The sequence below is a fragment of the Lissotriton helveticus genome, chromosome 9 (assembly GCF_964261635.1).
Source record: "Lissotriton helveticus chromosome 9, aLisHel1.1, whole genome shotgun sequence".
NCBI lineage: Eukaryota > Metazoa > Chordata > Amphibia > Caudata > Salamandridae > Lissotriton > Lissotriton helveticus.
The window spans coordinates 1096943201-1096966803 of record NC_136070.1 but is presented as its reverse complement, the minus strand read 5'-3'; the positions used below and the strand labels follow the sequence as shown (position 1 = coordinate 1096966803).

At 47.9% G+C, this 23603-nt stretch overlaps 1 protein-coding gene across 4 annotated transcripts in view; it reads left to right on the top strand.

The window, feature by feature from the left end:
- Nucleotides 1-9130: 9130 nt before the first annotated feature.
- The window catches only part of FAM3D (FAM3 metabolism regulating signaling molecule D), a 417220-nt gene continuing 402747 nt past the window's right edge, over nucleotides 9131-23603 (top strand). The window contains exon 1 of one of the 4 annotated variants that reach the window (XM_078661511.1): nucleotides 9131-9543. The gene's annotated coding sequence lies outside the window, so the exon portion shown is untranslated. The remainder of the gene's footprint in view (nucleotides 9544-23603) is intronic. The other 3 variants (XM_078661513.1, XM_078661509.1, XM_078661510.1) reach the window with 3 other exon arrangements.

Sequence of the window (23603 nt, the reverse complement as noted above, 5' to 3'; positions counted from 1 at the left end):
CAAAGGGACTGAACCCTAAGGACTTCTGAGGCACCTCCCTGTAGGCAAACAACAGGCATGGTAACAAGACGTCCCACTTGCGTCTCATGGGCTCCGCTAGGCCCATAATCATACCTTTCAGGGTCCAGTTGAACCTTTCAACCAACCCATTTCCTTGAGGGTGGTAAGGAGTGGTGAACTTATAAGATACCCCACACTCCTCCCACAGAGACTTCATGTACTTAGAGATGAAGTTGGTACCCCGGTCGGAGACCACCTCTCTGGGGAACCCCACACGGGAAAAGATCCCCATCAATGCACGGCCCACCACGGGTGCTGTGATTGTCCTGAGAGGGACTGCTTCCGGGTACCGGGTGGCATGGTCCACCAAGACCAGGATGAACCCGTTGCCTAAGGCTGTCTTGGGGTCCTGGGGCCCTACAATGTCTATGCCCACCCGCTCGAAAGGGGTGCTCACTACTGGGAAGGGTTGAAGGGGTGCCTTCAACTTTGTTCCAGTCTTGCCACTGGCTTGACAGGTTTGGCAAGATCTGCAAAAGGAACCAACGTGCTTTCTCATCTGGGGCCAGTGGAAGTGGGTGACAAGCCTGTTTAGGATCTTGTCTTGCCCCAGATGTCCTGCAAGAGGCACGTCATGAGCCAGACCCATTAGGAAGTTTCTGAGGCGCTCGGGTACCACCAGCACACGGGCTGCACCGGGCTCAGCAAACTTAGGCTCGCTATATAACAAGTCATCTTCCCAGTAGATAAAGTGATCTCTGGCTGCTCCACCTGCTGCCTGATCTACAGCCTGTTGCCGCAGACCAATGAGGGAAGGGCATTCCTTCTGCGCCTTGCAGAACTCCTCCCTGGAGGGACCACCTTCCTGCTGCCAATGGGTCAGCTCAGGTAAGTCTCCCAGTTCGGCCACCTGTTCCCCTGTAGGTTCCAGGGCATCCCCCTCGGGTTCTGCTTCCTCCTGGACCGTGGGAACGGCTGGGGCTGGTTTCCCGTGCCCTCTGCCTCTTCCTCTCCTGGCAGGTCTCTGGGCCACTGTTTCAGGCTCCAGTTCTGCTGAGTCCCCCCTACTGGCTGTGATAGCACGTGTGGACACACAGATCCACGCAGGTAAACCTAACATCTCCAAGTGAGTTCTGTGTTCTACATCCTTCCATGGAGAACTCTCCAGGTCGTTACCTAACAGACAGTCTACAGGCAAGGCATCACTGACAACTACCTCCAAGAGACCAGAGACTCCCCCCCATTCAAAGGGAACACGCGCCAGCTTGCTGAAGCGCACTGAACTGTCAGCTGCCACTACAGGGCGGAGTACACCAGGGATGATTTGCTCTTCAGACACCCACTGACACCTCACGGATGTCACGCTGGCTCCTGTGTCTCTCAGAGCCTCAATCTCCCTCCCATTGATGGTCACCTTCTGCCCATATTTCTTAGTGTTAGAGGGCAGTAAGGTTTCCTGGACCACCTCTTGGTCTCCTACAGAGACAAGGGTCATAACCGCTAGCTCCCCCCAGTCACTAGAAACCAATTCCCCTCCCAAAGCTACACTAGCTAACTCTGGGGCGGGGACACCAGTGGGTGCTTGCTTCTTCTTGGGACATTTTGGAGCAATGTGGCCCACCTCATTGCAGTGATAGCAGGTAGGGGGGCCTTGGTTATCCCTTCTATCTCTATTGTCCCGCCTGCCCTTAGAGGGCCATGGCTGTTTAGGTTTGGGGGGTTGGGATTCCTTTCCCTGGGAACTATTTTGGGGCCCTTCTGAGAACTCCTTTTGATTACCCTTGTCCCCCTCACTCTTCTGCTGGGGACCCTGCCCACCTTTGGCTGTGGTACCCACAATTCCTCTGTGGACCCTGGTACTGGTCCAGCGGTCCGCCTCCTTAGCAAGCTCAGTGGGGTCTGTCAGCTTGCTGTCTAAAAGATGCTGGCGCAGCTCTGGAACACAAAGACTACTCAAGTGCTCCCAACTGATTAAATGCAACAACCCCTTAAAATCAGTTACTTTACTGCCCTTCATCCAACCTTCCAGTGCACGCGAGTACAAATTCACACACTCCATCCAAGTCCCAGACTCTCTCTTCTTGGAGTTCCTAAACTGCAGTCTGTACTGCTCTGGAGTAAGGCCATACCTGAGACATAAGGCCTCCTTCATATTGGGGTAGGTCATGGCACCTGCTAATTCTAAGGGCTCTAGAGCACTCCTCCCAGAAGCCTCAAAATGTTTCCACAGGCCCGCCCCCCAATGCTGTTCAGGCACACCATTCATCCTCAATGCAATCTCATACGAAGTGAACCAGGCATAAATATCCTCACTCCTATGGTAATTCTGCACCAGGTCCTTGGGAATGTATACTTTACCCCCTGCACTGGCTGCACGCTGCCACCATTAGAACTGGCATCCACCTCCTTGGCTTTAAGATCCAGTTCTCTCATGCTCAACTCATGAGCCAAAAGCAATTTCTTCTCTTCCAAGGCGCGGGCACATTTGCTCTCCTCCGCCGCCTTTTCTCTCTCTTTATCCATTTCAAATTGCTTCATTTTCATTTTCATTTTCATAACTTCCAACTCATATTCTCTGACTGTCTGATTTTCCTGTAACTCTTCTGGACTGAGGCCCCTGCTGGAATGGTTGCTGCCAGCTCCTGAGCCTCCTCTGCCCACTGGCAGATCTGCAACTTGAAAACTATTCTCTACATTCACATCATCATTTCCCTCTTGCGCCTCCCAATGGGCTTTCAAGATTTTCTGCAGCTCCTTTTTCCTGGCGCCTCTTGTGGGGCACCCAAATTTCTGGCAGAAGTGCTTAAGATGTTTTGCTGGGTAGGAATACAAATCCTCAATGGAAAACTCTGGCATTACTTCTGCCCCCTCACTGAGCGCCTTTCCTTTTGCAGCCATGATGCTTTGAAGAGTTACTCAAAAATAGAATCAAAAATCAAAAACCAGTAGTATGCGGTGGTGTAGTGGTCTGCACTCACTAGTGATGTACACCAATTACTGTGGGTCAAGTACAAATACAAGTTCAAATTCCACCGCTGCCACCAATGTTAGATCTGGGGGTCTCTAGTTGGCAGAGGTAGGTACCACTGCTTCTAGTCAGGGCAAGGAGATAACCCTCTGAGATAACCCCTGCTCACCCTCCAGGTAGCTTGGCACGAGCAGTCTAGGCTAACCAGAAGCAATGCGTAAAGTATTTGTACCAACACTCACAGTAACACAGTGAAAACACCACAAACTGACACCACAACAGTTTAGAAAAATAAAGGTATTTTTAATCTAAACTACACAAGACCAAAACGACAAAAATCCAACATACACAGTTCAAGAATATGGTTTCAAAAGAGCTTTTAAAGTTGCGTTAAAATTCTTTAGGTTGCGATAGAATTCTCTACGTTGCGATAGAATTCTCTACAGATGCGTGAAAAGTTCACAGTTGCGTCACGTTTACTCACAGTACCTTTTAGTTGCAACAAAGTTCCAAGAGCAGAAGCTGGTGCGGTGGAAAACAAGCGATGCGTTGCTCCTGAGACCCTGGGGAGGCGATGCGACAGTCCCGCTGCAGCATCGGGCGTGATGCGACGAATCCGGTCTGTAAGGGGAGGAAGGCCACTTGTATGGATTCCGGTGCGTAGGTTCCGTAGGAAGTCTGCTCTCGCAAAGGCACGATGCGACGATCTCGTAGGGGCTGCGACAATCTCCGGGGCGACGATGGGCGGTCCAGCGGTGATCCTCTCTCTCGCAGCTCCTCGATGCGATGGTTCTGCGACGATGCTCGCAGCGACGTGATGAGATCCGCAAGCAAGCGGTGCGGCGTTCTCACCCAGCGACGACAGGCTCTGCGACGATACTCGCAGCGAGGTTCGATTCTCCCGCACTGGTCTGGTGCGTCCCGCAAACGAAGGATGCGACGTCTCTGGCAGCGGCGTCAGGCGCTGCGACGATCTCGACCTCCGTAGCGGCGGGAAACTTCTCGCACTGTCGCGGATGCGCTCCGCAAGCGAGCGATGCGACACTTTTCAGTTTCAAAAGTCACTCAAGCTTAGTTTCAAGCTTCCCAGCACAGGTACAACTGGATCAAGCACTCTAGGAAGGACAGAACTCTCTCAGCAGAGTTCAGGGAAGCTGGGGGTGAAGTCCTTTTGTTCCTGGGACTTCAAAACAGGGAGCCAGCTCTTCTCAGGCCCTTGGAGATTCCTTCAAGACAGGGGACACAGCTCAGCAGCAAAGTCCTTCCCCTCTCCTTGGCAGCAAAGCAACAGGTCAGTCCAGCAGAGCAACAGCAGGACAGTCTTCCTTCTTCAGTTTCAGCTTTCTCCTTGGCAGAGGTTCCTTCTTGATTTCCAGGATGATCTAATTTTCTGTTGTCAGGGGTCCTGTACTTATACCCCTAAACTCTTTGTTCTTTTGGTGCATGTGGGCCCTGAGCCCGGTCTGAACCAGTTCTGGGGGGATCCTGAGCACTTTGTTTTGCTGGCTGCATCTTTCCTTTCAGAGTTAGGGGCAGGGTCCTCAGCCGCCCAGCAGGGGGGTGGAGCCAGCATTGTGGAAGGCAGGCACAGCCCTATTCAGCCCAGGTGCTAACTCCTCCCACCACTCCAGTTGCAAATGCAGTCATTCAGCCTAGTGCTGACTCATCCAGCCTCCTGGGGAATCCCCCAGCCCCTGTCACTCTCAAACCAGACAGTCAATACACAAACAGGCCCAGGCACACAGAAGGGTCAGACAAGAGAACAGCAACTTTCTAAAAGTGCTGTTCTCAAACACAGGATTTAAAAACAACCTTTCCTAAAAGATGTGTTATTAAATTCTGAGTTCAGGGATACTAGATACTTATGTCCTATCTTGTTCCTATGGGAAAAAATGCTGTTAACCACTGTAGCCAGCATCCCCCATGTTAACCTATGGAGCAAGATAGCCTTACAGTAGTGAAAAACGAAAATGGCTGCCATTTACTACCAGAGCATGTCACCTGCACTAGTACATGCTCTACCTTTTACATACACTGCACCCTGCCCAGGGGGGTACCTTGGGCCTTGGGCCTTCCATAGGGGTGAATGATGTGCACAAAAAGGGAAGGGTTAGGCCTGGTCAGTGGGGACACTGACCAGGAGGACACGGCAGTTCTAAACTGCACACAGGCACTGCAGTGTCAGGCCTGAGACATCATTTTAGGGCTACTCCTGTGGGTGGCACAATCAGTGCTGCAGGCCCACTAGGAGCATTTGTCATCACCAGCCCTGGCACACCCAGTACACTTTACTAGGGACTTCATGGTGATACAAATATGCCAAACAGGTATATTCAATCAGAATAACAATTTACACAGGGAGCACTTACACTCTGGCACTGATCAGCAGTGGCAGAGTGTCCAAAGCATCTAAACCAGCAAAAACGAAATCCAGCACAGCATCAAAAATACAGGAGGTAGAGGCAAAAAGATAGGGGAAACCACACCAAAGATGCCAGGTCTAACACCCCCTGACAGCCAGCGCCTTCTAATCTTCTCTGGTCCGACAGCCCTAAAACCTGGTGCTGCTCTTCATTCCTCAAGTACACCTCTCTTCTCCTATGCTTCACCATTCACCTGCTTAGCTATACCTCACTTCTCCCCTAGTTCAATAGGTGTCTACCCTAGTTCAGGTTCTCTTTTGCATTTCTCACATCTTTCTCTCCTGATCTGGATTATATTTCACTTTCAATTAATTCATCTCTCATGCAGCCTTGTTGGACCCCTCCTTTCTGCTGTTTACCCTTCTCCCTTGGCTGATAACCCCTATCCTATGGTTCACCTATTCTCTCCTAAGGCCCATTCTCTATCACAGCTGCAACCACCCTTTCTCCACTGGTTCATGTTTCCTTTCCCTGATCTACTTGCCCTACAGTTCATATACCACTTCCTTAAGTTCTTTTCCACTTTCTTCATGTTTACCACTGCCTTTTTTATTTGTCTCTTCCTATTCATTTGTTTGCTTAGCTGTCTGTCCCCCCAGAAGTGCTACATCTGTTAACAAGGGGTACATGTAACGTACATTTTTGTTGTGCTGGAAACACTGGTACCATATTGAAACAGTGGAGTGATTTCTGCTTGTTCATACAAGACAAAACAATGTGATAGGATTACAGCATACAATCGTTTTCACAAAGACGGGCCAGTGGTACCCAGGATGTGAGTGGAAGATGGGAGAGATTAGGGGATGGGGTGTGAGCAGATAGTAGTAATGTTGAATGTTCACACTGATCAGATGCTGCATCTGAATCCTAGGAGAGATATAGGGGCATATTATCAAGGGGGTTTATCTCCGCTCTTTTGGCTTTAAAAGCCAAGAAAGCGGAGATAAAATATCTCCCTTTTACCTAGCTGTCGCTAACACCAGTTAGCGACAGCTAGTAGGAGATAGCGACCATCTTGGGCCCCACTTTGCATGTCAGTGATATTTATCACTAATGACATGCAAAGTGGGCGTGCCAAGATGTTAGCGACTGGAAACAGTCGCTAACATCGCTATCTCCTATTACCAACTTTTGGAGATATTCGCGCTAAGCGCGAATATCTCCAAAAGCTAACACCTGCCCTGAGCAGTTCTTAGCCATGTTATCCAATGGGAGGTGGATAACATGGCTAAGAGCATTAGCTCAGTAATGCATGAATATCGCTGACTTTTCAGCGATATTCATGAATTGCGGCCGTTTTTTATCGCATTTGCGATAAACCTTGGTAATACCAAGGTTTATCTGCGATAAAAATCGCCGCAGCTCAGCGGTAAAATGTTGTCTCTAACCTAGCAATAGCGATAATTATCGCTATTGCTTGGTAATATGCCCCATAGTGTTTTGCACTGGACAAGAAATTACATGAGGTGCAAGCAATTCAAAGGAGCGAAATCTTGAAAGTACAGAGGTTGATTTAAGTAGTACTCTTCTCAACACTGGTCCACTTACCATCTACTCTGGTTCAGTTCCCCTCGCTCTTGATTCACGGTGGTCCCGCCTGACCTTTGTTCGCCTTATCTGCCCCTGAGTTACCTTTTTCCCTTTCTTTGTTCTCTTCACATGTGCCTGATCCACTAATTGATCCCCCCCCAGCTCTTCCTCTTTCCCTGGTTTGAGGCACTGCTGTCACGTGATCCATATGCTATATATACACACTGGCTCACATGCTCTCTTCCTGGGTCCACACTCCTCTCCAAACGTCTCTGCCCACTGGCCCGCCTACTCTTTCCTCTGTTTCATCACTGCTGTCCTTGGGTAAGCCTGTTCTCTGACATGGTTCGCCTGTCCCCTCCCCTGCCCTGCTTTCCAGCTACCACTGTTCACATCCTCTCTATCCTGAATGATTTCTCCAGTTTTCATCTCCTCTCTCCACTGGTTCAGCTACCCTTCTCCTCTACTTCACCTTCCATCCCAAGGGTTCACTGCCAGTCTCAAGTTCCATTCCCCGTTCTCCCTTCTGGCTAACCCTTCTCCATCCCTTTTCATCCTTGGTTCAGTCATTCAGTCTCTTGGTTTATTTATGAGTGGGCGTGCACCAGGCTAAAGAAGTTCAAGGCAATCTTGTAATAAGTAAATTCTTTATTTTGAATTGATTTTTGCTTCACCCACTACCCTTGGCTTTGGGCACTGCTTAGCCCATTTGTGCCCAGCACTTCACACTGGAGCACACACTTTGGAAACCAATCCACTTGCTGACATCAAGATTTCGCTAAGTCATAACTTAAGCCCTGGTCAAGTTCTCAGAGGAAAACAAAACGCGTTGGTTGAGCTGAAGTTTGTCATTACTATCTGAAAAAATCAATTCAAAATAAAGACTTTACATATTACAAGATTGCCTTGGACTTCTTTTGCCTGGTGCACGCCCATTCGTAAGTACATGTTCAGGATCTGGAACACAGAGGCATCACTAATGGCTGCACGGAACTCCCAAATTGATGAAACAGGCACAGGTGTGGAACCTACAGTCCGCCGTTGAAGTATTGTTCCTTAGAGTGCAATCTCTTGGTTTACTTTACTTCTATGCTGGCTGGCGCCCCATCTGTCAGGTTCCCCTCCCCGTTCCCTGGCTCGCCACTTTTTCTTCTGGTTGACCTCCTCTCTCCCTCACACATTGCACTTTGGCTCGGCTCTTTCCTGCCCTAGCTCCTCTGTTCCTTCACTTTCTTAGTTTTAGCCAAACCTGCCTTGGGCTGTAGGAAAAGGCAGTGCATCCTGTATCCTGATCTCAGGAGCCTATTCGCAGAGAAGGAAATCTTTTGTACTTCAGGAAGTCTTTAAAAACTCTTCTGTTTAGGGAAGCTTTCTGCAACATTTAAATATTGCTGCTAAACATGTTTTCCTTTTTGGTATCTACTCAGTTGTTGTTGTCTCCATCTGTCTTGAGCGCCTACAGACCTGACGGTGATTTGGCGCTATATAAGTCCCAGTTAACAATAACAATAACAATAACAAGATGAAGGAACGGTTGAACAAGGAACAAAAAGATGTTTATCTCTCTGGCTTGATGAACTATTGCCAGAGCCAACGCACTGAAAGAACCGGCCAAGATGTTAAAAGGGTGCTTATCGTGGCTAATGGCTTCTAGTAAAGTGTATATAAGATTACAATTGAAAGCCATCTCTCGATTGCCTATGAGCACTGGCACTAAAAGCATTAACTCTTTAATAAAGCAGTCTGGATATGCGCTAACTAACCTGTCGCTCGGCCTCTTCTCTGAGCTATGGAGAGAAGCGTGGCCCCGCCTCTATGCCAACCTACGCAAACCCCCACCCCCCGCCAAAATAAAAGAGGAAAAACTGCATACTGTTGGTGCGAAACATGCAAAACAACTTTAGAGGAAAGAGCAAGATTTCGGAGGAGCTTAGATGACTTAACTGTTGGTGCGGCAAAAGATCACACTTTCAGGGAAAGTCTGGCCCCCGTCCTTTTTTTCAGACGATGCTTCACGCAATGCGGAAGTGCGCGTGCCTGCTCCCCGGGGCAGGGCACTCCAACCTGTGGGATGAGCACGAGCCAAACCACGTCAAACTAGTTCCACTACAAGCCGAACTACTACGTCATGAATGAGCAGTAAAAACATCGCGAATGCCATTGAACTTACTTGATCAGGTAGAAATACTAGCTTGAGATAACACAGTGAAAGGTCCAAGTCAATATATGTGCATAACAACGTAGAGGGCGCGTAGACTGTCATCCAACACCTTGTTACCTGTATGTAACCGCAGCCTGTGCAGTCGACAAAGGCATTGAGAAAGACTTATTGAGACATCGCTCCAGGAACATGTGGCCATTACGCGGGTGGAGCTGAACAGCCGCATAGCAGAGTCAATTACAGGTGTGCTGTGCGAGCATATCATTCAGGCTTCGCCGGCTGTCGCCGTCGGCCCAGCCCTTCATCGCCCTGACAACCGAATGACCCATTGCACCTGCACGCAGGCTGTACACACACTGGGCACGGCAGCCGCGGCGCGCTGAGGTAACGTGGGGCACGTCTGTACTCCCCACACGCAGGCTGGGTCCCCGTGCCACAGGGTAACATAACGCAGATCCAAGGTAAGACTGGTTTGCTGAAATATATTTCTAGACAGCATCAGAAAACGAGCTGCATCTTTGTCAAAACTCTCTTACCGTACAGCATTACTGAGCAGGAAAGCTCCGATAATTGCTGGTCTATGGCAAAGCCTCGCGGTCAGGGTTAAAGCGTCAGCAGATAAGGAATGTTCCCACTTGGGAGTAGGGGTTATTTTTTAAATGGCATTGTCACATTTGGGCGAGTGCCTATGGCGACTAGAAACAGACGCAAGTCCTTTTGGGGTGCAGGCCCGGTTCTAGAGGGTGGGCTGGGTGGGCCAGGCCCACCCAAACATGAGCCTGGCCCACCCAAACAGAAGCCTTGGCCCTCACAGTGAGGCTTTGAAGGCATGCGCGCAACGGCATTTGGCTCAAAGGGCTGTCTGTGTGTGTGTGCGCCGGGCTGAGATAGCTTCCCTGGCGAGCACACACACAGGCAGTTCTTGAGATTATCGCAGCCGCACCCGAGTACTTTACAGGTCTTTAAAAGACAATTGAAATGTTAACAAGGCTTTGTTTATTTTTTCACCCCTTCATCTCCACTGGCGAAAGGACAACGGTCACCTTTGCCTACTGTTCTGCTGTGTAGATATTTCATTTTCTATGCGTGCAGGAGAAAAGTTTATTTATTCCTATTCACCTTTCCTGACCCCTGCAGCTGCTTATCAGATCAGTCTGTGACACAAAGTTTGTTTTATGGAGTAGGTAAGAGAATGTGTTACTATTTGTTTTTCTTTTTTAAATCTGCACAGGCCCAGCAGGACACATACTTCGTGGCACAGTACCTACACTTTATTAGATGCCTTCATATTTTTTACAGTGGTTATTTTTTAGCTGTTTGCTTTTATGTTTTTTACTTTAATTATTTTAATTCATTGTACAGTTAATAAATAAAGTCAGTGTGTGCTTAATTTGAACAGTTTTTATCATTATCATGGCTGACGCAGGACAACAATAAGACAATAGAAAATGCCCAGATAACCCTGGTGATTAATGATCCTGCTGGAGAGCAATCATTTGTCTGTTAGTCGTTTTTAAATGCAGATGAACTGTATTTTATGTGGAAGCTCAGTGGGTTACTGCCTTTTTCACAGAGATCCTTGTGTTACTTGCAGTTCAGAAGTTACAACCCTCACATAAAACAGTGACCAATGAACTGTCACCAAAGAGCTGCATATAAACATGAACGGTAGAGTTAGGACTTTGCTTTTTTTGTTTTGTGATATAGTTAGAACTTCCTCAGTCTTTCATTATTCTAATGTTGCTAAAATTAGTATTTTTGGGCAGATATACATTTTTATCAATCAAGCTGACCCTCATGGAATACTCTTTAAATCCTACAGTTGTGCTTTCCCAGACCAAACCCTCTTAAAATATACTGCCCACCAGTATGGATGACGTGATTCCTGCACCTTGTAATCCTCAATGGCTTATGTGACATTCCCTGCAGACTGATTTACATACACGCATGATTGATTGTCTCTGTATAATGTGTGCGTGATGTAAAGTACTGTGACACCCTACACTGATATGAGTAGCGCTATACAACAAATGAAATGCATTTGAGGGAGGGGCTACGGAGAGATGAGTGGCGCTGTAGGAGGGTGGTAGTGAAGGAGTCTGAGGAGGAGGTCATAAGGGGGAGGGGCTACGGAGAGATGAGGGGCACTGGAGGAGGGTGGTAGTGAAGGAGTCTGAGGAGGAGGTCATGAGGGGGAGGGGCTACGGAGAGATGAGGGGCACTGGAGGAGGATGGTAGTGAAGGAGTCTGAGGAGGAGGTCATGAGGGGGAGGGGCTACGGAGAGATGAGGGGCACTGGAGGAGGATGGTAGTGAAGGAGTCTGAGGAGGAGGTCATGAGGGGCAGGGGCTACGGAGAGATGAGGGGCACTGGAGGAGGGTGGTAGTGAAGGAGTCTGAGGAGGAGGTCATGAGGGGGAGGAGCTACGGAGAGATGAGGGGCTTTGTTAGAGGGTGGCAGTGAGGGAGTTTGAGAAGGAGGTCAATGGAGGGGCTACGGAGAGATGAGGGGCACTGTTGAAAGGTGGTTGTAAAGGTATTTACGGAGAAAGAGGTAATTGATGTGGCACCAAAAAAGACTTTTGCATCAGCACTAAAGCCAGCCCTGTCATGGCCTTTCTGTTGTTGTTTATTTATTTAGCAGTCGGGACATAAGGGCTACTGTGGAACATACTTAAAAGTGCGTACTAATTATATTTACTGTTACATTCAATATTTAAGTTTAAAGGTGATTTTACTAGTGTTTTTACCAGGAAAAATGAAAGTGGGGCCCACTGGTGCCTGATATGGGGCTGGGGCCCAAGGTTAGCTATGAGATAAGGTGCACTGGAGTGGAGTAGTGGATAATCAAACCTGTAAGGGAGTGCATGGCAGAGTCCGGGGTCAGGTTGATGTAGTAATGAAGAGGGATTCTCCATGAAGGCTCGCACGGAGGGAGCCCGAGAAGTGTCACTTGCCTGATACTAAAGAAAGGACTAAGAAAAGGCTGGCGTGACCAGAGGTGTAAATATAACACCTTTGGGCATCCATTTTGTTGGATGTATTTGCCTCACACACCCCGAAGGATGTCATGCTTCATCATCGGCGGTTGCTCCTCGTCGGGGGGGCGGTGCAATCCCCGACGGGCACACCTCAAAGAGGGGCACTTTAGCGGAGATCTTTTGTATCCAACTGCCCTATGGTGAAGTGTGGGTGTATGGGCGGGAAGGCAAGTGAGCCTGGTGTGATAGTTAAAATGCAGCAAGGGGTGCCGGAAACTATTTTATTCTGGTGGTCCCCCTACTACAATTAAAATCGTGAAAAACAAGCTCGCTTGGTGTCACCTCGTTAGGTAGAGTGACCCTTGTCCGCGTGGGATCACCTACCCATCTCCGCCGAGCTCGGATAGATGGGTATCCGAGCTCGGCGGAGATGGGTAGGTGATCCCACGCGGACACGGGCTGATTGAGCTAAATCTGAAGGCTTAACCCCGATGTACTGACCCGCCGACCACTCATGTGGCTCTTAGCCCTTAACCCTTAGGCATAGGACTTTCCACAGAGGTAAAATATACCCACACCACATACATGACACTGGCATGTTTTTGAGTTTCTTTAATTTATAGTTTTCACTTTTTAAGGTCCTGATGAATCGCAGGAGATTTACCCAATTGCGAGAAACATGTTGACCATTTGTTGTTTTTCTTAGCTCGACAAGGGTCACTCTACCTAACGAGGTGACACCAAGCGAGCTTGTTTTTCACGATTTTAATTGTAGTAGGGGGACCACCAGAATAAAATAGTTTCCGGCACCCCTTGCTGCATTTTAACTATCACACCAGGCTCACTTGCCTTCCCGCCCACACACCCACACTTCACCATAGGGCAGTTGGATACAAAAGATCTCCGCTAAAGTGCCCCTCTTTGAGGTGTGCCCGTCGGGGATTGCACCGCCCCCCCGACGAGGAGCAACCGCCGATGATGAAGCATGACATCCTTCGGGGTGTGTGAGGCAAATACATCAAACAAAATGGATGCCCAAAGGTGTTATATTTACACCTCTGGTCACGCCAGCCTTTTCTTAGTCCTTTCTTTAACTTCCCACTTGTTGTAGGAACAGTTCAGCACCTCCTTTGTTGAATACTAATCACGGACACATGCTGTAACTGGACCTTCCACTCTTAAAAGTGGTAACTAGTGTCCATTGATCTATTGATCATCCTCCCTCCTTTTGATAAAGACTTGCCTGATACTCCCACCTTAGAAACCGCCTATTCCCATCAAAGGAACATTACATGGAAAAAACACTTTTTGAGAGTGGTCATATTTAGAAAGAGATTTGGAAAATAGTGCGTCTTACTGGGCCTTTTAAGACTAAGGAGTGATAAAGGCGGGCTCTGAAGCAGGCCTGCCCAGACATATATGCGACAAATCGAGCCCGCAGTGGCCCACCAAATGCACCCTTGGCCCACCCAAATATAAATTCCTGGAGCCGGGCCTGTTGGGGTGTAATACCCCTAGTTTTTCTGCAAGCCTGTCCTCTGAACTCCAACAAAATTTTCTGACAGGCAGAAAGAAACTTTACTTCTGGTGAACTTACATTTCTTTGACCGTGTATTTATGTATCTATTTATTTATTTAGTTTTATGATAACTCAGGTATAATCCCAGAAGAAAACACGCTGTATAGTGGTTATTCTTAGTGGAAGAGGGCTAACTTGGCAAAAGGTGCATTTAACAGTTGAAGTGCAGTGTTATGCATGTAATATGATCCAATATTGCACTCAAGGAGCTTTAGAGACGACATTATCCATGACACCGAAGCCCGAGTGGTTTGTAAATGTCCCTCGAAAATAAGACAATGTGCTGCTTTTTTCTGCATAAATAAAATAAACTTGCCACACAATTTAGAATTTGGTCCTCCATGGCACATAATCCTGGTAGCCCTGACAATAGTAAAGCTTAGCAGAGTGGTTTGGTGGTCGTCATTAGGTATATATATATATATATATATATATATATATATATATATATATATATATATATAGACGTTTTTACGAACATTTCGTCTCCAATTTGGTGCGCCTGAAAGGTTGAGGCAGAAAGAATGGGAACAGAGGAGGACATTGCTGTTACAACGCTGCGGTTTCCCTGAGCACCAATCAGTCTGAATGCTGCACTGTGGGACTGGTAGTCCCCGAGAAATGGCGCAACAGTCCGAATTGGAAGCAGGTGAGGCTCTTAAACCACAAGGAGGAGGGGCCCACTGAATATCATGTAATGGGGCAGCACGCAATTTGGAAGGGGCATTTGATGAAGGCAAGCGCTGAAACCGGTCGTGCAAGATTCCAAATAAAAGCACACCTCTGCAAATTCCTGCTGTGTCCTTTGATCTCCTTTGCCGTGAGGAAAAGAGATGTTGTTTTGAATATAGAGCGCCCTGCCTGTGGACGCACAAAGGACCCTTTCGTACAAGCGGACACGGTAACATAGGCAAAATTGAAGGTAGCCAAGGTATTGGACTTTGAACCGTGACCCGCCTCAATCACTTACCAGACGTCCAAAAGCTGCGGTGGTACTGCGGACCCAGACTGCTGGGAGAGACGTTTTTACGAACATTTCGTCTCCAATTTGGTGCGCCTGAAAGGTTGAGGCAGAAAGAATGGGAACAGAGGAGGACATTGCTGTTACAACGCTGCGGTTTCCCTGAGCACCAATCAGTCTGAATGCTGCACTGTGGGACTGGTAGTCCCCGAGAAATGGCGCAACAGTCCGAATTGGAAGCAGGTGAGGCTCCTAAACCACAAGGAGGAGGGGCCCACTGAATATCATGTAATGGGGCAGCACGCAATTTGGAAGGGGCATTTGATGAAGGCAAGCGCTGAAACCGGTCGTGCAAGATTCCAAATAAAAGCACACCTCTGCAAATTCCTGCTGTGTCCTTTGATCTCCTTTGCCGTGAGGAAAAGAGATGTTGTTTTGAATATAGAGCGCCCTGCCTGTGGACGCACAAAGGACCCTTTCGTACAAGCGGACACAGTAACATAGGCAAAATTGAAGGTAGCCAAGGTATTGGACTTTGAACCGTGACCCGCCTCAATCACTTACCAGACGTCCAAAAGCTGCGGTGGTACTGCGGACCCAGACTGCTGGGAGAGACGTTTTTACGAACATTTCGTCTCCAATTTGGTGCGCCTGAAAGGTTGAGGCAGAAAGAATGGGAACAGAGGAGGACATTGCTGTTACAACGCTGCGGTTTCCCTGAGCACCAATCAGTCTGAATGCTGCACTGTGGGACTGGTAGTCCCCGAGAAATGGCGCAACAGTCCGAATTGGAAGCAGGTGAGGCTCCTAAACCACAAGGAGGAGGGGCCCACTGAATATCATGTAATGGGGCAGCACGCAATTTGGAAGGGGCATTTGATGAAGGCAAGCGCTGAAACCGGTCGTGCAAGATTCCAAATAAAAGCACACCTCTGCAAATTCCTGCTGTGTCCTTTGATCTCCTTTGCCGTGAGGAAAAGAGATGTTGTTTTGAATATAAAGCGCCCTGCCTGTGGACGCACAAAGGACCCTTTCGTACAAGCGGACACGGTAACATAGGCAAAATTGAAGGTAGCCAAGGTATTGGACTTTGAACCGTGACCCCGCCTCAATCACTTACCAGACGTCCAAAAGCTGCGGTGGTACTGCGGACCCAGACTGCTGGGAGAGACGTTTTTACGAACATTTCGTCTCCAATTTGGTGCGCCTGAAAGGTTGAGGCAGAAAGAATGGGAACAGAGGAGGACATTGCTGTTACAACGCTGCGGTTTCCCTGAGCACCAATCAGTCTGAATGCTGCACTGTGGGACTGGTAGTCCCCGAGAAATGGCGCAACATTCCGAATTGGAAGCAGGTGAGGCTCCTAAACCACAAGGAGGAGGGGCCCACTGAATATCATGTAATGGGGCAGCACGCAATTTGGAAGGGGCATTTGATGAAGGCAAGCGCTGAAACCGGTCGTGCAAGATTCCAAATAAAAGCACACCTCTGCAAATTCCTGCTGTGTCCTTTGATCTCCTTTGCCGTGAGGAAAAGAGATGTTGTTTTGTATATATATATATATATATATATATATATATATATATATATATATATATATATATATATATATATATATATATATATATATATAGAGAGAGAGAGAGAGAGAGAGAGAGGGAGAGAGGGAGAGATAGGATGTGTGTGTGTGTGTGTGCATATTATATTTTTGGGTGATAAACGTGTGTGTGTGCATATATATATATATATATATATATATATATATATATATATATATATATATATATATATAGATAGATATATATGTATGTATATATACACACACACACACACACGCACACACACACACACACACTAGTCCGGTGTGTGTATACACACACACACACACATATATTCCCCAGCAATTGCTCACTGTCTTCATTGCAACAGCCTGTGCTTACCGTGTATGCAAACGCCAATTCTTGATCATGGCAAACTGTGTTACCTTCTAACATAATTAACTACATATATTTTCACTATGAATGCCATTTTCTATGATTTAGTTCATCTGCATATTTTTTAACAGGAATACGTTGCAATAACCAGTGCTTGCCAACCATCATGTAACATTTCTGTCATTTTACTGGATACTCCTTAGGCATACTCAAATGTCTGTTTCTGTGTGGTATTTTACTAATCTAAAGTTGAAATACTGTGCCTGGAGTAGTTAAAGGCTTTTGTCATTTTTTTCAGCTGGGCTGGATGGCCCTAGCTAATCCGCAACTTTATTCCTTTGCTATAAAAATAAAAAAGGCTTTGTCTCTTTCTAGCTTGGACTGGACTTAAAAACTTTGCTAGACAAGCAGACATTTGTGTGAGCAGATTCAGAGTGTTGGTGGTGTTGTAGGAGCCCCATAGAAAGGAGCAGCTCTCTACCTAAACTTGGGAACTACCCAGAGTTGCCTGCTTCCTTTTTGTTTCCTTTCATGCAGAGCTTTAAATTTGTCTTTTGTTTCATACTATTATCCTTATAGGTGTGTTGAAAAGGACTGCTGATCCCCTCTCTGTCTTTCCAGTTAGTCAAAAGGAAAAGGAAACAATGTGTTGAGTCTCAGCAACGGGAGGAAGACTCATGCTTAGAGCCAACAGGGCTGACCTGGGCCTAGTAAAGGAAATAGATCAATCACCCGCGTGATTAAGTCTTTCGGCCAAATGTAGGAAGCCTAATTTCCGGTCGGTAACGGCCGAAATTACTGAATTTCGGCTGTTACCGACCGGAATTAGGCTTTTCAGATGTAGGTGGCCAAATTGTAAGATTCGATAATTTACTGAATCGGTAACTTAAGGAATCAGTAAATTACCGAATTCTTAACATACCGATTCGGTAAATTACAGAATCCTTAATGTAAAGAGCACTCAATTGAGTGCTTTTTACATTTAAGGATTCGTTATTTACCACCAACTATTAGTTGGTGGTAAATTCCGAATACCTTTTACAAAGCAATGTTGTTCTTTTTATTCAGTGCCTTAGGGCATGTATGTCTGCCACATGTGCACCCATGCACTATACAGGGGTGCAACAGGGTGTCAATGTGACACCCTGCCACCCTTGTAGGTCTACCCCCTATTACCGATTCGGTATTTACCAAATCAGCAATTCTCATACATTCGTATGGGCCTCCAGGCCTATAGGAATGAATGGGGAATACCGATTCGGTAAATACCGAATCGGTATTTACCGAATTTTACCGATTCTGTAAAATTTACCGAATCATTAGCTACATATCATTTACCGATTCTAAAATACCGAATCGGTAAAATTCGGTATTTTACAATCGGTAAATGATATTTACCTACTCTGGCCCTTAATGACTAATCTTGGGCAGGGCTGGATTAAGAAGAGCTACCACATTCCCAAGAAGTCATTTAACACAGAGATACCCCAATTTTAGTGTTATGAATTAAGGTCAGAGCCAGATTTGGCAATGCATGTCAGAGATGACTGAGGGGTTAACATTTAATTCAAAAGAAAAATCTCACCATAAATAACTGCAAATGTGAATGATTCATCACAGTGGATACACCCATACATGTTCATATTCCTAAGAGATGCCGCAGGAAGAACTTAAATGCTAATAAAACAGTCTCCATTTGTAATGCATGTAATTGGTAGCAGAAATGTGCCAGACACTATAGGCTACATGCCAAACATATTTTTAAGTTGCAATTTTAATAACAATTCATATGCGCAGTAGATACGTCAATTGCTTCAGTCCAGACTCATTTTACTATTATCTCTTTGCATATAGGTGAAGGTAGTATTTATTAAGGGAAGCACTTGTGACCCGAGGCTGGTATGCACACTTCGGTCCATATTGGAGAACCAAAAATGGGATTAAAAAGGAAAATGTTTAGGGGTTCACACAGGGTCATGTGGAATTGCACCAGAAAAATTCAGAAGTCAAGAGTGTCCATGGAAATAAGTCAGTGCAGGCGTCCTTTGGTTGGCCAATGAGCAATGGGACATGTCAGAGAGTTAATTCAGCAAACCAAAATGTGGTTTAAATCTACACAGATTCATAGTAGTGGGAAAACTGCACCTCATGTAAAGGCTGAGTTTCTTAATCCTCTGGGACCTACTGTATTTTATTTGATTCAGTATTCCACCGATGTCAATGAATATTGTGGCATTCTGGACATCCAACTAGGCACGGGCATGTGTCTCCAGAAAAGAAGGAGCACCATCAATTGCTTGATGGCAATACGTTCAAAACATCTAATGTAAACATCTAGATTTGTAGCAGAAGCTTATGAGGCAGGTTTATTTATAACTTAACTATCCCCACACCCCCACCCCCCAAAAAAAAATCTGAGAAACAAATCACACTCAGCAACTGCATGGCATATTAAATAAGGTGGCTTTGAACTTGACAGAAAATCACCCCACCTGTTAAACGTTGCATTTTGGCTAAATTTCTAGTGCAAATCAAATTACACCAATATTGATGTATGTGTGATGTGGAATGGGGCAAGTGGAGTTGCTTTGTATACATTGCAGAGAAACTCTTGCATTGTGTTAAAGGCTGCCCATTGTGTTTCTTAGGTTACTACTCTGTTCCTCATTGAATAAACTGTAAAGCAGTCCCTTCTTACTAAAGTTGCCAATGAAAAGTGCCCACAAAGCTTCTTCTAGTTTGAAAAGTATTTGTTAAGAGGATTGGCAGAAGGAGGACAATTTCAAACCGAAGGAAAAGTCTGTATTGCTTTGTGGCTGCTGCATAGCACGTGTAGGGGGCTGGTTTTAGCGTTAGAGGTCCCTGTTGCTTCAATTCTTTTTGCCACCACCTCCAGTGACCTCATTCTCCACAGATTTCCTCGCTACCACCTTCCAACAGCGTCACTCATTTCACTGCTGGCTCTCTCTCACATGCATTTCATTTTTTTTATAGCGCTACTGTTAGATCTGGGGGTCTCTAGTTGGCAATGGTGTTCACCTTTGTCCAAATAGGGACCCTTACTTCTAAGTCAGGATAAGGGGATTACACTCCTTAATAACCCCTGCTCACCCCCTTGGTAGCTTGGCTCGAGCAGACAGGCTTATCTCAGAGGCAGTGTGTTAAGCATTTGTGAATATACACAGTAATACAGTGATAACACTACAGATGGACACAGGACAGGTTTTTATAAAAATAAGTATTCTTTATATAGACTTACAAGTATTTTGCTGCTTCTGTCTCTTCATCCAGATATTTACACAAGTAACATTACAGCTACAACAAGCCAGGACTATTAGCTTTGTCAATGGTTGTTAGTTGCGTAAGATAAATAAGCAACAACAATCACTTGGTTGTAGAGAATATTGAAAATGCTTCTTGCTCTTGTGGGCGAGGTTGTGGCATAAGACTAGAGCAGGGTCCCGCTTCGCCGTTTGTGGCTCCCTGTCATCTCAGCTGCCTGCCGCCCCTGGAGGGGATTTGAGCCGAGGGATTTGCTGGACAGACTTTGTGGGGGAAACCTAGCACGGAGCACGGGACTCCATTGCCCAGGAGTCCGTGCTGCCCAACATCCGTGCGGAGGTCTGCCCTCTCCCCCACCGGCGCCAGAAAAACGCTCGAGGAACCCGCTGGCACGGGTCCCGCTTCGCCGTTTGTGGCTCCCTGTCATCTCAGCTGCCTGCCGCCTCTGGAGGGGATTTGAGCCGAGGGATTTGCTGGACAGACTTTGCGGGGGAAACCTAGCACGGAGCACGGGACTCCATTGCCCAGGAGTCCATGCTGCCCAACACCTGTGCGGAGGTCCGCCCTCTCCCCCACCGGCACCAGAAAAACGCTTGTGGAACCCGCTGGCGTGGGTCCCGCTTCGCCGTTTGTGGCTCCCTGTCATCTCAGCTGCCTGCCGCCCCTGGAGGGGATTTGAGCCGAGGGATTTGCTGGACAGACTTTGTGGGGGAAACCTAGCACGGAGCACGGGACTCCATTGCCCAGGAGTCCGTGCTGCCCAACATCCGTGCGGAGGTCTGCCCTCTCCCCCACCGGCGCCAGAAAAACGCTCGAGGAACCCGCTGGCGCGGGTCCCGCTTCGCCGTTTGTGGCTCCCTGTCATCTCAGCTGCCTGCCGCCCCTGGAGGGGATTTGAGCCGAGGGATTTGCTGGACAGACTTTGCGGGGGAAACCTAGCACGGAGCATGGGACTCCATTGCCCAGGAGTCCGTGCTGCCCAACACCTGTGCGGAGGTCCACCCTCTCCCCCACCGGCACCAGAAAAACGTTTGTGGAACCCGCTGGCGCGGGTCCCGCTTCGCCGTTTGTGGCTCCCTGTCATCTCAGCTGCCTGCCGCCCCTGGAGGGGATTTGAGCCGAGGGATTTGCTGGACAGACTTTGCGGGGGAAACCTAGCACGGAGCATGGGACTCCATTGCCCAGGAGTCCGTGCTGCCCAACACCTGTGCGGAGGTCCGCCCTCTCCCCCACCGGCACCAGAAAAACGCTCGCGGAACCCGCTGGCATGGGTCCCGCTTCGCCGTTTGTGGCTCCCTGTCATCTCAGCTGCCTGCCGCCCCTGGAGGGGATTTGAGCCGAGGGATTTGCTGGACAGACTTTGCGGGGGAAACCTAGCACGGAGCACGGGACTCCATTGCCCAGGAGTCCGTGCTGCCCAACACCTGTGCGGAGGTCCGCCCTCTCCTACCACCTGCACTACATTACAACTCCCGGTACCCGCAGCGCGGGACGCGCGCAGGACACGCCGGGCTAAGCCCGGGCAAAGGGCGGGCCGTCTGCGGCCCTCCGGGGCAGGAGGAGGCAGGGCTGGGCCACACCCCTGTAAAGTTCAGCCCAAGGTACTGTACTGCACATTGTTTATTCCTGCATGTTGACTGATATTCCGTAAATATGGGAAAACGTAAATGTACGGAAGACCCTATCGAAATCGCTGGCGTGATGTCCAAGGGAGGGAAGCAAGCTAAGAAACGGAAATACAAACCGTCAAAAAAACTTTGCCAGATGCAGGAGGGAACTGTGTGATGGATAGAACTGATGACTTGGTCCGAGACTGTACTGACCTGTTACAAACTGCCCCTGAGGGTGGGAGTCTTGGGGGGGCTCTGGAAGGGAGGTCCCAGAAGAGGGGAGTTGCAACCATTCCTGAAATTTTCTTAAACAAATCTACCGGGGGGTGAGATTGGGCCCAGCTCTAGTACTGGGGGATGATTCTGACATCGAACAAACCCAGCCCATATCAACCCCATTACAGACCCCCGAAGATCTTAACGCTTTGATCTGTTCTAACAGATTTTCTGTTTTGGCCCACGTTGAAAGTAATTAATCTGAGGTTTCTAGGACTGTCGATACGGCCGACAGTTCCCTGATATCAGTTGTAAAACATCTATGTGATATGGTGGTATATAGACTTAAACACAAGACCACAAATGACAAAAATCCACAATACTACACTTAAGATTACTTAAAAGATTATTAAAGTCTCTTAGTTCAAGTTGCTGTTAAATGCGACAAAGTTCTCAACAAACTACCTGGATGCGTAACTCAAAGTGAACAAAAGGCTCGCAAAAGGGGAGATGTGTCGGTTCTGTGACCCTGGGGACCAGTTGTGTCCTTCCTCAATGCTTGCGCAGAGTAGGGGACTCGTCATGAGCCTTACCGTGCGGAGGTGATGCGTAGATTCTCGGCCTGCGGGCCCGTTGCGGTGTGCAAGATGGCGCCTTGATGCGTTGCGATGATCCGGTTGCGATGCGAGAAGATGGCGCCCTTGATGCGGCGATGCGATGACGCACTGGCAGCCTTGCGACGACTCTGTATTTGGAGCCGCGACAGGCCCTCCAACAGGCCCTCCGACACAATTCTCCGGTGATGCGATGGCGACTCTCTCTATGGCTTTACGCTTCTCTGGTGATGCGACAGCAGGCAGATTAGATCAACACACTCTTCCAGGGAGATGTGGCGAAGGCTCGCTTCTCCGGCGTTGCGATGATTTCAGCTGCGGCGGCGACACGCTTCTTCTCGATGCGTCGCGCTTCCAGCTCCCAGCGGCACGCAAGTGACTGGAGTCCGAATTCCCAGCAAGGAAATTAAGAGGGAGCTGGAGTTGAAGTCTTTTGTCCCTGAGACTTCAGCAGGAGGCAAGTACAGTTCAAGCCCTTAGAGAATATTCTGCAGATGAAAGTCCTTACAAAGTTCCTTCTCCTTTCCCTTGGCAATGAAGCAACCACTGCAGGCCAACCCAGCAAACAGCACACTGGCAGAGGGGCAGTCCAAACTAGTGCAGCTTCCTTGGTTCTTCTCCTTGGCAGAAAGGTTTCTTGTCCAGAAGTGATCTACTTTCTTGGGATCAGGGTCCCAATATTTATACCCCCAAATCTTTTGTTCTCTGAAGGCAGAGAGGCCTCTGCCTAGTCCAAACCAGTTCCTGAGCACTTTGTTTACATGACTCTCTTCTTCCTTTCACTGTGCAGGGCAGAGACATCAGCCGCCCCACAGCAATTATGCCAGGTCTAACAGATACTCATATGAACCCTAAGGTATCAGAGCACTTTATATCACACACCACATTATACAGAGGCATTCAGGGCTGGCCTTGGGCATGGGCCCAGGCCTGGGGTACCAATATTTTGAGGAGCGCATCAAACATCTGCCTGACTTAATGTCATGAAAACAGAAGCTCGCCCATCGCACTTGGTCTCAACGGTCCAGTTAAAGACTTTTTATTCAGCCCTTAATGTACATCAGCTTAATTGTTAGCACCCTATGAGCCCCCTTACCCTCTTTCCGGGTCTGGTGGCTCAGTGGACTAAAGCAGCCACTGCAGGGGCCTGTGTTCGACCTCATGGTCACAGGTTCAAATCCAGGTGGGTCCACTCAGCCTTTCATCCATTTGAGGTCTAAAAAATGAGTACCAGTGAGTTGGGTAACAATAAACATCTGTTATTCAGCGCCAGGACACCTCGGGTAATAGTGCGCTTTACAAATACACCTGTTATGTTATGTTATGTTTCCATCTTCCTCACACC